Source organism: Ovis canadensis, chromosome X (assembly GCF_042477335.2).
Source record: "Ovis canadensis isolate MfBH-ARS-UI-01 breed Bighorn chromosome X, ARS-UI_OviCan_v2, whole genome shotgun sequence".
In the NCBI taxonomy this organism is placed as follows: Eukaryota; Metazoa; Chordata; class Mammalia; order Artiodactyla; family Bovidae; genus Ovis; species Ovis canadensis.
Window position 1 is genome coordinate 31,361,453 of NC_091727.1, and position 12,956 is coordinate 31,374,408.

Consider the following 12,956-nt stretch of genomic DNA (forward strand, 5'->3'; position numbering starts at 1 on the left):
GACTAATGCTGGTTCATAAAGATGCAAGACAAGCAACATGATCTTATAAGGGTTTTAGTTTATTTTATTCAAGTAAGTTGATTTACAGTGTTGTCTTAATTTCTGCAGTACAGCGAAGTGATTCAGTTATATATACATTCTTTTTCACATTTTTCTCCATTATGGTTTATCACAGGATACTGAATATAGTTCCCTGTGCAATATAGCTTTTCATTAAATAAGAGGTTCTTTCAAATCTTAGAAATGAATAGACTGACACATCTAGTCAAATCTCCTAAATTCACAAACAAAGAAACTAAGGTCCTTTGAAATTGGGTGATTTGCCCAAGGTCATAAGCAGCTCTTGATAAGTAGAAACAACTGAAGCTGTTTAAGTTCTCCCCCTCCCAGTTTTCCGTAAGTTCTAGGGCACTTCAACCCACTAAGGGTTTGTTTATTGGCAGGGTCCCTTAATACATACCACATTCAATGAAAACATTCTCATCCAAATGTTACCAACACAAAATTAATTTGTTTGCCATACATGACTAATAGCCAAAGACTATTTCTGGGGCAGAAAAGATAAGACTTCCTAAAGTAAAGTTCATGACGTGCAACCTAACAGATAACTTTCTGTTTACACTAAATGATGACTGTGACATCAAATATAAGGCATAAGTGATAATTTAGAATGACAATGGCACCTATAGCATACAGTACTCCTGAAAAAGACAAAATAATGATCAATCATGACCTCACACTGAGGTCAATACATATGAACAAACAAATGTGCTAAATTAACAAGTTATTGTACAAACTTAACATTAATTTCTCAACCAGAATTACAACTACTTTCTGCAATTCATTCCACTTAGCTTCTATATCCAATATGAAGTATGTCTTCTATATATCTTTAATGATTTTAAAAGATGTCTTGTCATTCTGAAGCTAAATCCATTGAAAGCAAACAAACAGTACATGAAATAACCCATTCAGTTCAACATACTTCTAAATTATAAAAATGCTTTAGTCTCCACCCTAACACCACAGCATTCTTTCCTCTATCATAGGACTCTTCCTTTATTTCAAACTATAAAGTTCACTGCCAAGATGAATCCCTGAACTAGACATCCCCAGGGGAAACACCTGGCCTTTTGAGGACCTGCAGAAAGATTAAATCAGAAAATGGTTTTATGGCCACAGAAACTTATCCCCTAAAGGTTAAAAATGACCTAGTAACTAAATGCAACATGGTACCCTCAAATGGATCCTAAAACAGAACAGGACATTAGTGGGAAAACTTGTGAAATCAAATAAATCTCAGTTTAGCTAATAATAATATACCAATGTTAGTGTCTTAGTTTTGACAAACGTACCATTGCTACATACACCTGGATGAAGAGTATATGGGAACTCTGTTCTATTTTTGCCTATTTTTTTAAAAAATGACTTAGCAAGAACTACCAGAAGTCAAAAAATTTATACCTCAATTCTGATCCACAGTCAGTATTTTCAGGCAATGCATCTCCACATCCCTACAAGGCCTAAAACGGGGATGAGAAGATACACACAGAAGGGACTCTTAAAGAGTAAAGAGTCACCTATTTCTCCAATGCTTCAATATTATAAAATTAACTCCCAGAAAAGCCTCAAAAAAAAGATGCTTATTTTAGGCAGGGATGAAAATGAAAAGTTATGAAAGTATTTTTCAGTGGAAAAGGAGGAGAACAATCCTATTTGACTACAGCAGATATGTACAATGAACAGCCAAAGTTTAATCATACACACACACACACACACACACACACACACACAACATTTCTTATGCACTCACCAATGGGCCAATGGGCCAGGTGCTGTTTTAATTGCTTTGTATTTATTAACACATTTAACACTGCCCCAAACCTTGTAAAGTAAGCAGTACTTACATCTACATATTACATGAGAGGTTCTATGACAACAGAAATTTGATGGCAACCACTAGGCATGCTGCAATCCATGGGGTCACAAAGATTCAGACACAACTTAGTGACTGAACAACAACTACACTACATAGCTGTTTGAGGAGGCAAGCCAAGAAAAACCTCCTCCCTTCTAGAGACCAGGTCCCACTACTTACCCTGTGCTTAGCTTCCACCACAAAAGAAAGCTCTCTGCCCAAAGGCTTGGGAGGCCTTGCAAGAATTGTGAACGAATGTGACCCCAACACACCATCTTCAAGATTGTGCTCATAATCTCTCTGTACCCGATGAACTCAGTGCATATTCTTGTTGAGACATTGTTATACATAGAAGTTCGTTTTTATAGTACTATCAGTCCTCAGATTCAGATATGTTGGGCTGGCCTGGGAATCCGAAGGCCATATGGGACATTATTTCTGTGGGAAACTGGTGCCGATTTTCAAAAAGTAATACTTATAAATGAACCATTTAGAAATTAAGGCTCTCTCTACATAGATTCTGGCCTTATACTTACACAAATTTTAATAAAGACTCTGTGGTTATTCAAATAACCCAGTTTTGCTCATAATGTCAAAGTGGCACAGTTCCTTTTGTCTAACATAATAGAAAATGTTATTGGAAAAAATTAGTTTAATATTTTATGGATTTTCTGCATTGTGGCCGATTTTGGACGTATCCAACATTGAATATACTGCTCTCACTGCCACTCCCCCCAAGTTTTGCATTAAAAAACTATTACAGAATAAACAAATATATCTTACACATACACACAAACCCACAGAACACAACAGGAATCATATCAGAAGGTAGTTAAAGTAGTAATAGCAGCAGTAATAATGATGATGATAAAGTAACACAGAACTAACTCTTTTTGAGCATTTGCCATTGCCAGGAATGTTTTAAATACTACGCATCCTCTGGCTCATTTAACCTTCATGAAAGTCCTGTGAGGTGGATATTACATTATCCCAATTTCAAAAATGAGGAAACAGGTCAGAGATTAAGCAACTTGCCCAAGATCACAGAGCTAGTTAGTTTGAAAAGTAAGATTTGAATATCTGAGCATTTTACCCCTAGAGATTATATTTTAACCACTGCAATCTGTGTGCAACTAAATAATTTGGTAAACTCTTAAAGGGCATGAGAGTGCACTTGGTGGCTCAGTCATGCCCAACTCTTTGTGACTCCGTGGACTGTAGCCTGCCAGGCTCCTCTGACCATGGGATTCTCCAGGCAAGAATACTGGAGTGGGTTGCCATGCCCTCCTCCAGGGGATCTTTCCGACCCAGGAGTCAAACCGGTGTCTCTAGCACTGGTCGGTGGATTCTTCACCACCTTCAACAAAGGGCACTTAACTCTAATTCATTTTCTAAACGAGTGGCTTGGAGACAAAAAAGCAGGGCCCATCTTGCCTTTTAGTAGGAATAAGTGAAAGTTGTGTCTGACTCTTCGCAACCCCATGGACTATACAGTCCATGGAATTCTCCAGGCCAGAATACTGGAGTGGGTAGCCGTTCCCTTCTCCAGGGGATCTTCCCAACCCAGAAATCGAACTCGGGTCTCCTGCACTGAAAGCAGATTCTTTACCAACTGAACTATCAGGGAAGCACTTATTAGCAATATGTCCTTCAAACAAGCTAAGACTGAACACATTTAGGAATAACAAAATTTAAATGTATTTTGCTTTGCTTTTATCACTTTGAAATTCCTTGAACAATACAAACGGTGGTAACAGCATGCAACTTTAACAACAAACTAGTAAACTTAAAACACACTGTCCGTGTTTATCACTAAGTAAAGAAACTTGGGTAAAATAACTGCAATAGTTCCAATACCCTTGAAAAGTTTCAGAACAGCAGCAAGAAACAGTGGGAACAAGATATTCTTTCATGATAGAGAAAAACTCTGTTCTTTCCACAACACTGTAACATCTGCTCCAAGGACAAACATTAATCCTGGACAGACTGAACTTCAATTGTATTTCAAAACACGTGTCTAAATTCAGAAATTCTCCACTGACCATCTAAAAAGACTATCAGCTTATCTCTGCAAAGAGCCACCTGATTCCCCTAACATGTAATTTTGGAGAGCTAAACATCTGCTCCCTACCATTCCACTGAGTAACAAAAAGCACACCACCCCAAACAACTTCTGGAGCGCAAGCTGGTTTTTTCAGTCATCTACCTGAGCCTCGAACTTGCCTTCCCAGGAAACAAAGATCCAATGTGCCAAGCTTCCAAGACAGTCCACTAAATCTTAACCATAAGGATACAGACGTATAATAAAATACTGAACCTTCATGAGCAATGTTTCTATCAGAAAACTCATTTAGCAGTCAAGAATAAAAGAGTATCCCCACTAAACCTTGGGAGTAGAAAAGAATTCTTCCCTCCTCTTAACTGAGTCAGCTCCCCTAGAACCACAGGCGTAGGCTTCCATGATCAAGGCCAAGCAAGAGGAAAGGTATAAAAGAGGGCAGTGGACAGTGTACTAGGCTTCAGAGTTAGAAAGACAAAAAGACAGCGCTGTGGTGGAAGGAGATCCTGGGATGAGAAGGCAACACCTACTTGGGAGTAAAGGAAGAAGGGTGGGATGGCAGCTAAAAGGAGCAAGGCAAAGCCTGTGAGGGTTGGGCTGGACTGCAAAAGACAATGAGGGAATAGCAGCTACTCCCACAGCAGATGGGCTGTTACAAGCTTTCCCCCCTAATGCTTAGGAGAGACCAGGAGAAGAAAGAAACCACAGGAAGAGTCTTGACAAAGCCTCCCTCTTTCTGGCTACTCTTGTGCAAGAATGCAGTGAGTTAAGGGGTCTTGACCAGGTCCCTCTTGACCTCATAGAGCACATGGATCTGGAGAAGGGGAGTGGACCTACAAGAGTTTTGTTGCCTTCTTTGTCATCATCCATTCTGCCGAGGACCTCAGTGTCAACTGAGAACTAAGGGAAAGCTCCAGGTACCAACAAAAACAGGGTCAGAAAGAGAGGAAGGAAAGTAAGGACAGAAATTTGAAGCAGGGGGGAAGTAAGATATTGGAGGGTCAGACAAATAAATTAACAGCGCTGCCAATGGATCAAAGTATCATATGTTCTTAAATATTTAGAATTCATTTTGACAGTTTCAAATATTTCATCAGGACCATTTCACTTTCCGACATGAATATTTGTGGTCATGGTAATAAACTGAGGCTTATTATGAAGAAGGTATGAAGCTAAACTTCTAAATACATATAAGACAATTTCCTGGTATCTTTTTTAATACAGTGGCAATATAAATCATTTCAGAAAGGCTTTTTTATTTACTTGGTGAGCACTCACTTACATTATCATTTATTGACTTTTTTGGCCCAGTAGCCCAAATATCATGAGTAATTAACCTTCACAAATAAGGAATTATTTAACCCGTTCTTGGGAGTGTACCTATTAAGAAAAACTTGCTCAATCATTACCAAAGATGACCCATGAAGACTTCAAGATATTTTATTACAAGCAAAGCTCCAAACTCCATAAAACATGAACAGATGCTGAGGAGCACAGGACTTCTTTTTCCTCCACCCTCTTATGCCCATGTTTCCAGAACTTCCAGCCTGGGTTAATTAATTTGACAGGTAAACTTAACTGAATGACCTGCTACAAGATGAGTGCCAGCACTTAGCATTTGTTTTCTTTTCTTTTTTTAATTTCAGCTTTCAGTGGTTACTCTTCCAGTTGAACTCTCTCTTGAGCTGAGGTAATGGTCAGGTAGGCAAGTTCAGCATCATGACAAACATGCCAGAGCACAGACCAGTGGGGGACAAAAGTGAACAATGGGCCACTGGGAAGATGTTTCTACTGTTTCACCAACATGGTCTTTCACTCCCTAGCCCCGTTAAAGATTATGCTGGATCCCAGAACAGCTGCTGTATTTTTCTGCAAAATACAAACTCAGTCCAAAACCTCTGTACTAAATTAAAGAGAAGAAAAACAGCATCTGCTATCAAGTACTTCACTTGCTGGAGAAGATAGGTGGTTGGGTGAGTAGGTGTGTGGATATGTGTGCATAAACCTCCAAGTTATGATAAAGCAAATTCAAATCCTTATAAATAGTTTATATTTTATTGTAGTCATATAATTTCAAAAACTACTCAGGACCAGAATAAACAAGATATTTGATCTCTGAAGTATCTTTGGCAGGCTGAAACTGAAGGCAAAGTTACTGAAAACATCTGAATTTCAGATAGGTCACTACCGGCTACTAGGAATTCTCACTAATCAGCAGGCTTGTGCTAAAATGTTATCCTGGCTAGAAAATTGTCACATATGAAAAGGAAAAAAAACCAGATAATTTTCAACCAAGGACACTGACTGCTTTCAAGATTACCAACAGAACTGAAAGATTTCTTTGTAATAAAAATTTCCATTTTCCCAAAATGTGTATTAGTCAGCACATATACTTATGCAGAGTACAGCAGAAAAAGCACATATTCTAGAATCAGACACACATCATTTTGAGTTCTAGCTCCACAATTTACCAGCTATATGACCTACTCAGGAAAGTTACTGAAGAATACTGGAGGTTAGTGTCCTTATCTGTAAAACAAAGATAATATTATTACCTTTAGCACACGGTAGCTATGAGGATTAAATGCAAACATACATAACCCACCAAGCCCAGTGTCTGAGTACTCAATGTTTGCTCCCTTTGCTCCAATACAAACTGTACAGAGTGTGTTGACAGTATCAAAGAAACATGTGGAAGAAAATTCAGAGTGACAGAACACAGATTATTAAGTCCTGTCAAACGTAAAGATAAAAATCACCTATGTAATATTTACCTTCACTAAAGTCCGTTGATTAAGAAAGCTGTAAGGGGGAACGTGCTAAAATTCAAACACTTCCTATCATGGAGGCATTTAAAATTATGTATGTATATATGTTTGCATCCTTCAGGTATTCATAAAAGATACCATCACAAAACTTACCATGGCTAATACAACACTGTAAATCATCTTTACTCCAATAAAAAAATTTTAGGTTCGTTAAAAAAAAAAAAAAAAACCTTACCAGAGGTGATGCCTATGGTACAGCTTTTAAAAGCTAGGATGATGCCTTTAAAAGCGAATACTGTGAAACATTAAACTCTCCTCTCAAAAGCCCTTTCTTAACAGAAATGTTTCTTTCTTCTTACAAATGTTCTGGTATATTATTGCAAAATATCTGCAAAGCAAAGACATAAACTAAATCCCCTTATCGTTCCAAAAGGAAAAAGTGTGTAAAAGAAACGAAGTTTGTCAAGTAGTTCTTCTTTCCCATTCATTCTTGTTCTTTTACAAACCAGAATGCATGACAAGCCAAAATTATTGTCTGATTGACAAATGTCACTGAGGAACTCATGGAATTGACAAGCTGTGTCTGGACCAAAGGTGACAAGTTTTCTTAAGCAATTTAAAATAAATTACGTTTCAGTAAGGACAAAAATGCTTTGCATCAACAGTATGAACTTTTGATTTTACATGCAGCTTACTTTTTAACCTACCTTGTCCCCCATCCACCCCCCCCCCCAAGTCCTGAGTTTATTTAGGCACTTTAATGAGCTGCCACACAGCACTAAACTATAGAACTCCAACTGGGAATAACTCTGTTTTGGACCTCAGAGGACTGCTTGTGTGATCTTCTTTAAAAGAATGTCGACAGTATGTTCGCCTTACTCCACACCTGCCAACAATCATTGGCAAACGTCTTTTCGAACAGTTAACTCCTATCGCTACTAGTCTTCCCCAGGTTCTCTCAACACCCTCAACAACCCCAACCTTGCTAGTCTTCATTCCCAAACGCTTTTGGGGGGCTTGAAGCCAGTACACAGAGGTTCACTATTTGCAATGCCCAGGGTGCCGGCGAGGAAGGACATCATCCCCTCTGCTGGGGGGCGAAGGCCAACCCAGGCCCCCGGCCACTCCCTCTCTTCTCGGCCTCCCGGGGCGTCCCGGGCGGGCGCGCCAGGCCCTGCGCAGACCTCCAGCAGCCCTGCAGTGCTCCGAGTCCGCCGCAGCCTCAGGCCGAGACGAGTCCCCGGGACACCTGCAGACCAGCACACGCCCACCGCCCGGGAGCGGGGTCACCGAGACGACCCCGGGGCCACTCCCGACGCCCCGGCTCGGGCAGGTGCCGGGCCTCCTCGCGGACACTCACCCGCAGCCGCTGCTCCCTGTTCGCCGCTGCCGCCGCCTCGCCCTCACACCAGTCGCCAGCTCCCGCGGGGGGTCCGGGCCCGGCGCCGCTTCCCCGCCCGACCCCCCTTGGGTGCGCGCCGAGCGGGGCCCGAGTCCGATGAGAGCCGCCGCCGCCCCCTTCCCTCCCTCCTCCTTCAGTGCGTCCCTCCCACCGAGGCCCGCCTCGTATTTCCTGGATCCGGTCTCGGCGAGAGCTTGGCAAGCGAACCTCCAGCTTCAGGGCTCGCGTTGAGCGCCGTCGCTCGCCAGGCACAAAGATGGCGCCGCCGGGGACGGCCGATGGCGATCTCGCGAGGCTTCTTACACACACACGGGAGGGCGGGGACCCATGGGAAAGGCGGTCAATGAGGATAGCCTGAACTGACTTCAAAGGCTACCCCAAATCGGAAACCCACAGCACCAGACGAAAGTTACTGCGCCTGCGCGCGGAACGACGAGGACGCATGCCCAAAACAACTCCTGAACTAGTACCCGGTTCTCCGTGTTTTACCTGTTTCCTCCGGAGGCGCGGGGCAGAGACGGAGGGGGCGGAGTAACCTAAACTGAAACCCGGGCAAGGACTGGGCGGGACCCGGAGGCGAAGTGAGCGACGTCACTTAAGGCTTGGTCATCCCTCGAGAGCTCAAACAACCTGCACACTTTGGAGGCTCTGGGAATCCTCCAACCCTTTCCTCTCCCTACTCTCCCTGTCACCGAGTATTCTTTGCAAAAAGCCCCAGCTGCCCCTTTATCCTGTTCTCGGTTCGCTTGCTGTGTGCAACCACAGTCCTCCTGTTTCCCACGGCACCATCTAACTTTCTCTTTCATTTGGGCGCTACAGGAGCCTTCCAAATCTCATACTAAAACAGCTGCTTTTGTTCCTGTTTTATTTTTCCTCGCTCTTTCATTTATTCATTAATTCAAACTCAGTGTTTTTGAGAGTTTTTCCTATGTGCCAGTCACTGAGGAAACATGTGCTCTGACCTCATGGATTTGTTGGCCTAGGATGGAGTCGGGCAAGAAAAAAACTATGATAGTTCAGCACAGTGAATTCTGTGATAAAAATGAGGAGAGACAGATACTCCGGGCGAGAAAATTCTTGAGGGGTGTCTCACAGTCATGGGATTTAGTCCAGTGAATTAGTCGGGGATATGTCAGGAAACAAACCATCCCGAATATTTTCAGGGAGAGAATTTAAAGAATTGATCGTTAGATGACTGAAAAGGCAAGAGAACTCTTTTAATATATTGTTGATGTAGCAACTGCGTGAAGCAGCTCCTATGGCTAGAGCTGGTGGAACCAAAGAAAGCGGTTAGGATTATTCCAGTCATTATAACTTGGATATTTAGACCAGGGGCATTGTGGAGCTGAAACCTCTGAGCTGGAAGCAGCATCTCCTGACGCTGGAATCTCTGAGGGAGGCTTGAGATGCTATGTCTGCAAGTGGGAAAACGGCAAACTGCTTCCAACTGCTGCTATGGGAAGGAGCCAGTGTCCTGAGAGCTTCTAGAATCCTTCCAGCCTGGGAATGAGAATGAGACACATAGTGCAAAGCTGAACCTGATCCACGTTCTGAAGCAGAGCAGCTGCGGTGTTGAGAACCACTTATTTTGGAAGCTGGGTGTGGTCAGAAAGGGGGCCATTGAGTCAGGTCACACCGACACATAGTGGGAACCAGTGTGTTAAAACATTTTTAGCAAACCTGCTTCAAGTTCAAGGATTCATACCAAACAGAACTGCCTCAGCCAACTCACAAAACCATGAGTGAGCAATAAACCTGTATTGTACTACAGCACTGAGGCTTTTGTTTATTACATGTCATAAGTGGACTAATACAGCAGCTCTGTCCCACAAAAGTAAGCAAGAGCTGCATGCTAAGTCACTTCAGTCGTGTCCAACTCTTTGAGACTCTATGGACTTGGGCCCACCAGGCTCCTCTGTCCATGGAATTTTCCAGGCAAGAATACTGGAGTGGGTTGCCATGCCGTCTTCCAGGGGATCTTCTCGACCCAGGGATCAAACCCAGGGATCTCTTACATCTCCTGCATTGGCAGGTGGGTTCTTTAGCACTAGCGCCATCTGGGAAGCCCTGAGCAAGAGTTAGTTTCTTTCTATCCTGTTTCTTCACCATCCCTAGACTGCCATCCTGGTATATTTGGTCCAGTATGGCTGAGCACCACATGACATTCTAGACATTAGGAAAAGGAAGGCCTCCTCATTTCCTTTAAGGCCACTACCATGGGTTATTACCATCACTTAACCATGTTATTTTATCTACATGCAGGGTAAACTGGAAAATGGGGTCTTATTCTAAGCAGTCTTATGACTTTAGAAAAAAGGTTGGGAACACAACCAGCAGCTCCATAAAATGATCAAAACTCAGACCTTGATTTAAAATTGTTTCCTCTCTCTCCAGTTTGGTCCCGCCCTCAGTGGCGAGTTTAAAGTCAAAGAAGCAGGTATAAGCCTTATCTTTCTGTTCCTTAGGCTTCTATTTCTCCCCTTGTTTTGCTAACCACAGCCTTTTCTAGGGAAGAGAGTGGCAATGAAGATGGTAAATTATTGCTTTACAGGTACAATCATAGGATAGCTTTGTCTTTTCTGGATATGACAGATGTCTAAAATTAGCTCTTTCTCTGTTTCATTTGGGGGTTCTTCTTAGGCTCCCATTGAGAAGATGTGATAGCACATCCTAGGACATAAATTATGCTCTTTCTTCTATTTGGCCTCTCTTTCCTCAGCCCCTTGTCTCTTTTACTTTTTGATGCTATTTTAAGTCCTCTCTAGGCTGTCAATTTTTTTATGTGACAGGCATCCAAATGCTGGCTCTCTCAGGGGGTGAGTACGATTCTTCAGCACCTTCCTTGTGACTTGGTTCTTTGATATGAATCAAACTTCTCTAATTTCTCACTTCCTGCCTCCTGTAGAATACCCACAACTTCTTACTTCCGGTATCCCCTCATCCACTGGCAGGGCACAAGCAAGAGACTCAACCTTTTTTGCTTTCTGTGAAAGTCACTAGATCTGTGAGAAACTCACATATCCTGGCCATGCTGAACAACAGACGTGGTACCCTGTTACTGCTGCTCAGCAAGCTTCCAGCCTTCAGAATTCTGGCAAGAAGCAGGCAGTATTGTCTATGTTGCCACAGGTCTCCAAACCCCAAAGATACGTGGTTGACTCTCCCTAAAATTCTCTCTAGATTGGACCTATAGGTATTAACAGCTACAGTTCAGTAAACAAGCAGCTGGACAATGATACATCTTGAAGACACTCTTGCTCAGCTCTCAGAAGTCCCCTCACTTAGCTTTGCTTTCCCCAATGGGAGAGAAAATCTACAACACTCTCAAAGGTGATAACTAATAAAAATTTCCCTTCTAGTCTTCTCTCATTTAAGCTACAGGAAGTGTTTAAGTTATACCTAGTCACAGAACCAGTTTTGCCACCTCTTGATGAGCCTTAAGGGAAGGGCCTAGAAGCTCTCTCCCCAGTGTTCATTGCAGCACTATTTACAATAGCCAGGACATGGAAGCAACCTAACCTGGAGAAGGGCATGGCAGCCCACTCAAGTATTCTTGCCTGGAGAATCCCATGGACAGAGGACCCTAGCGGGCTATGGTCCACAGGGTTGCAAAGTGTCGGACACCACTGAAGCAACTTAGCAGCAGCAGCAGCAGGAAGCAACCTAAATGTCCATCACAGAGGAATGGATAAAAATGTGGTACATATATATAATGGAGTATTACTCAGCCATAAAAATGAAATAAATAGTGTCATTTGCAGAAATGTGGGTATACCTAGAGATTGTCATACAGACTGAAGTAAGTCAGAGGAAGAAAAACAAATATTATAAGATTGCTTGTATGTGGAAGCTAGGAAAATGGTACAAGTGAACTTATTTGCAGGGCAGGAATAGAGTCACAGATATAGAAAACAAATGTATGGTTACCAAGAGGGGAAACAGAATGAATTGGGAGACTGAGATTAACATATATGCACTACTCTGTATAAAATAGGTAACTATTCCCTGGTGGCTCAGATGATAAAGAATCCACCTGCAATAGAGGAGACCCGGGTTCAATTTCTGAGTCAGGAAGATCCCCCAGAGAAGGAATGGCAATCCACTACATCATTCTTGCCTGGAGAATCCCATGGACAGAGGAGCCTGGCAGGCTACAGTCCATAGGGTCACAAAGGGTTGGACACAACTAAGTGACTAAGCAGAGAATGAGAACCTACTGTATAGCATGGGGAACTCTACTCAGTGCTCTGTAGTGACCTAAATGGGAATGAAATCTAAAAAGGAGTGGATAGGCATTTCTCTGGTGGTCCATGGTTAAGAATCTGCCTGTCAATGCGGGGGACACAGGTTTGATCCCTGGTCTGGGAAGATCCCACAACTTTACTAGAAGCAACAATTAGAACTGGACATGGAACAAGAGACTGGTTCCAAATCGGGAAAGGAGTATGTCAAAGCTGTGTATTGTCACCCTGCTTATTTAACTTATGTGTAGAGTACATCATGAGAAATGCCGGGCTGGATGAAGCACAAGCTGGAATCAAGGTTTCCAGGAGAAGTATCAATAACCTCAGAGATGCAGATGATACCACCCTTATGGCAGAAAGTGAAGAAGAATTAAAGAGCTTCTTGATGAAAGTGAAAGAGAAGAGTGAAAAAGTTGGCGTAAAACTCAACATTCAGAAAACTATGATCATGGCATCTGGTCCCATCACTTCATGGCAAATAGATGGGGAAACAGTGGAAACAGTGTCAGACTTTATTTTCTTGGGCTCCAAAATCACTGCAGATGGTGATTGCAGCCATGAAATT

At 42.5% G+C, this 12,956-nt stretch overlaps 1 protein-coding gene across 5 annotated transcripts in view; it reads right to left on the reverse strand.

The window, feature by feature from the left end:
• The window catches only part of TAB3 (TGF-beta activated kinase 1 (MAP3K7) binding protein 3), a 92,601-nt gene extending 84,190 nt beyond the window's left edge, over positions 1-8,411 (reverse strand). The window contains exon 1 of one of the 5 annotated variants that reach the window (XM_070291479.1): positions 8,106-8,411. The gene's annotated coding sequence lies outside the window, so the exon portion shown is untranslated. The remainder of the gene's footprint in view (positions 1-8,105) is intronic. The other 4 variants (XM_070291483.1, XM_070291480.1, XM_070291482.1 and 1 more) reach the window with 4 other exon arrangements.
• Positions 8,412-12,956: the final 4,545 nt, after the last annotated feature.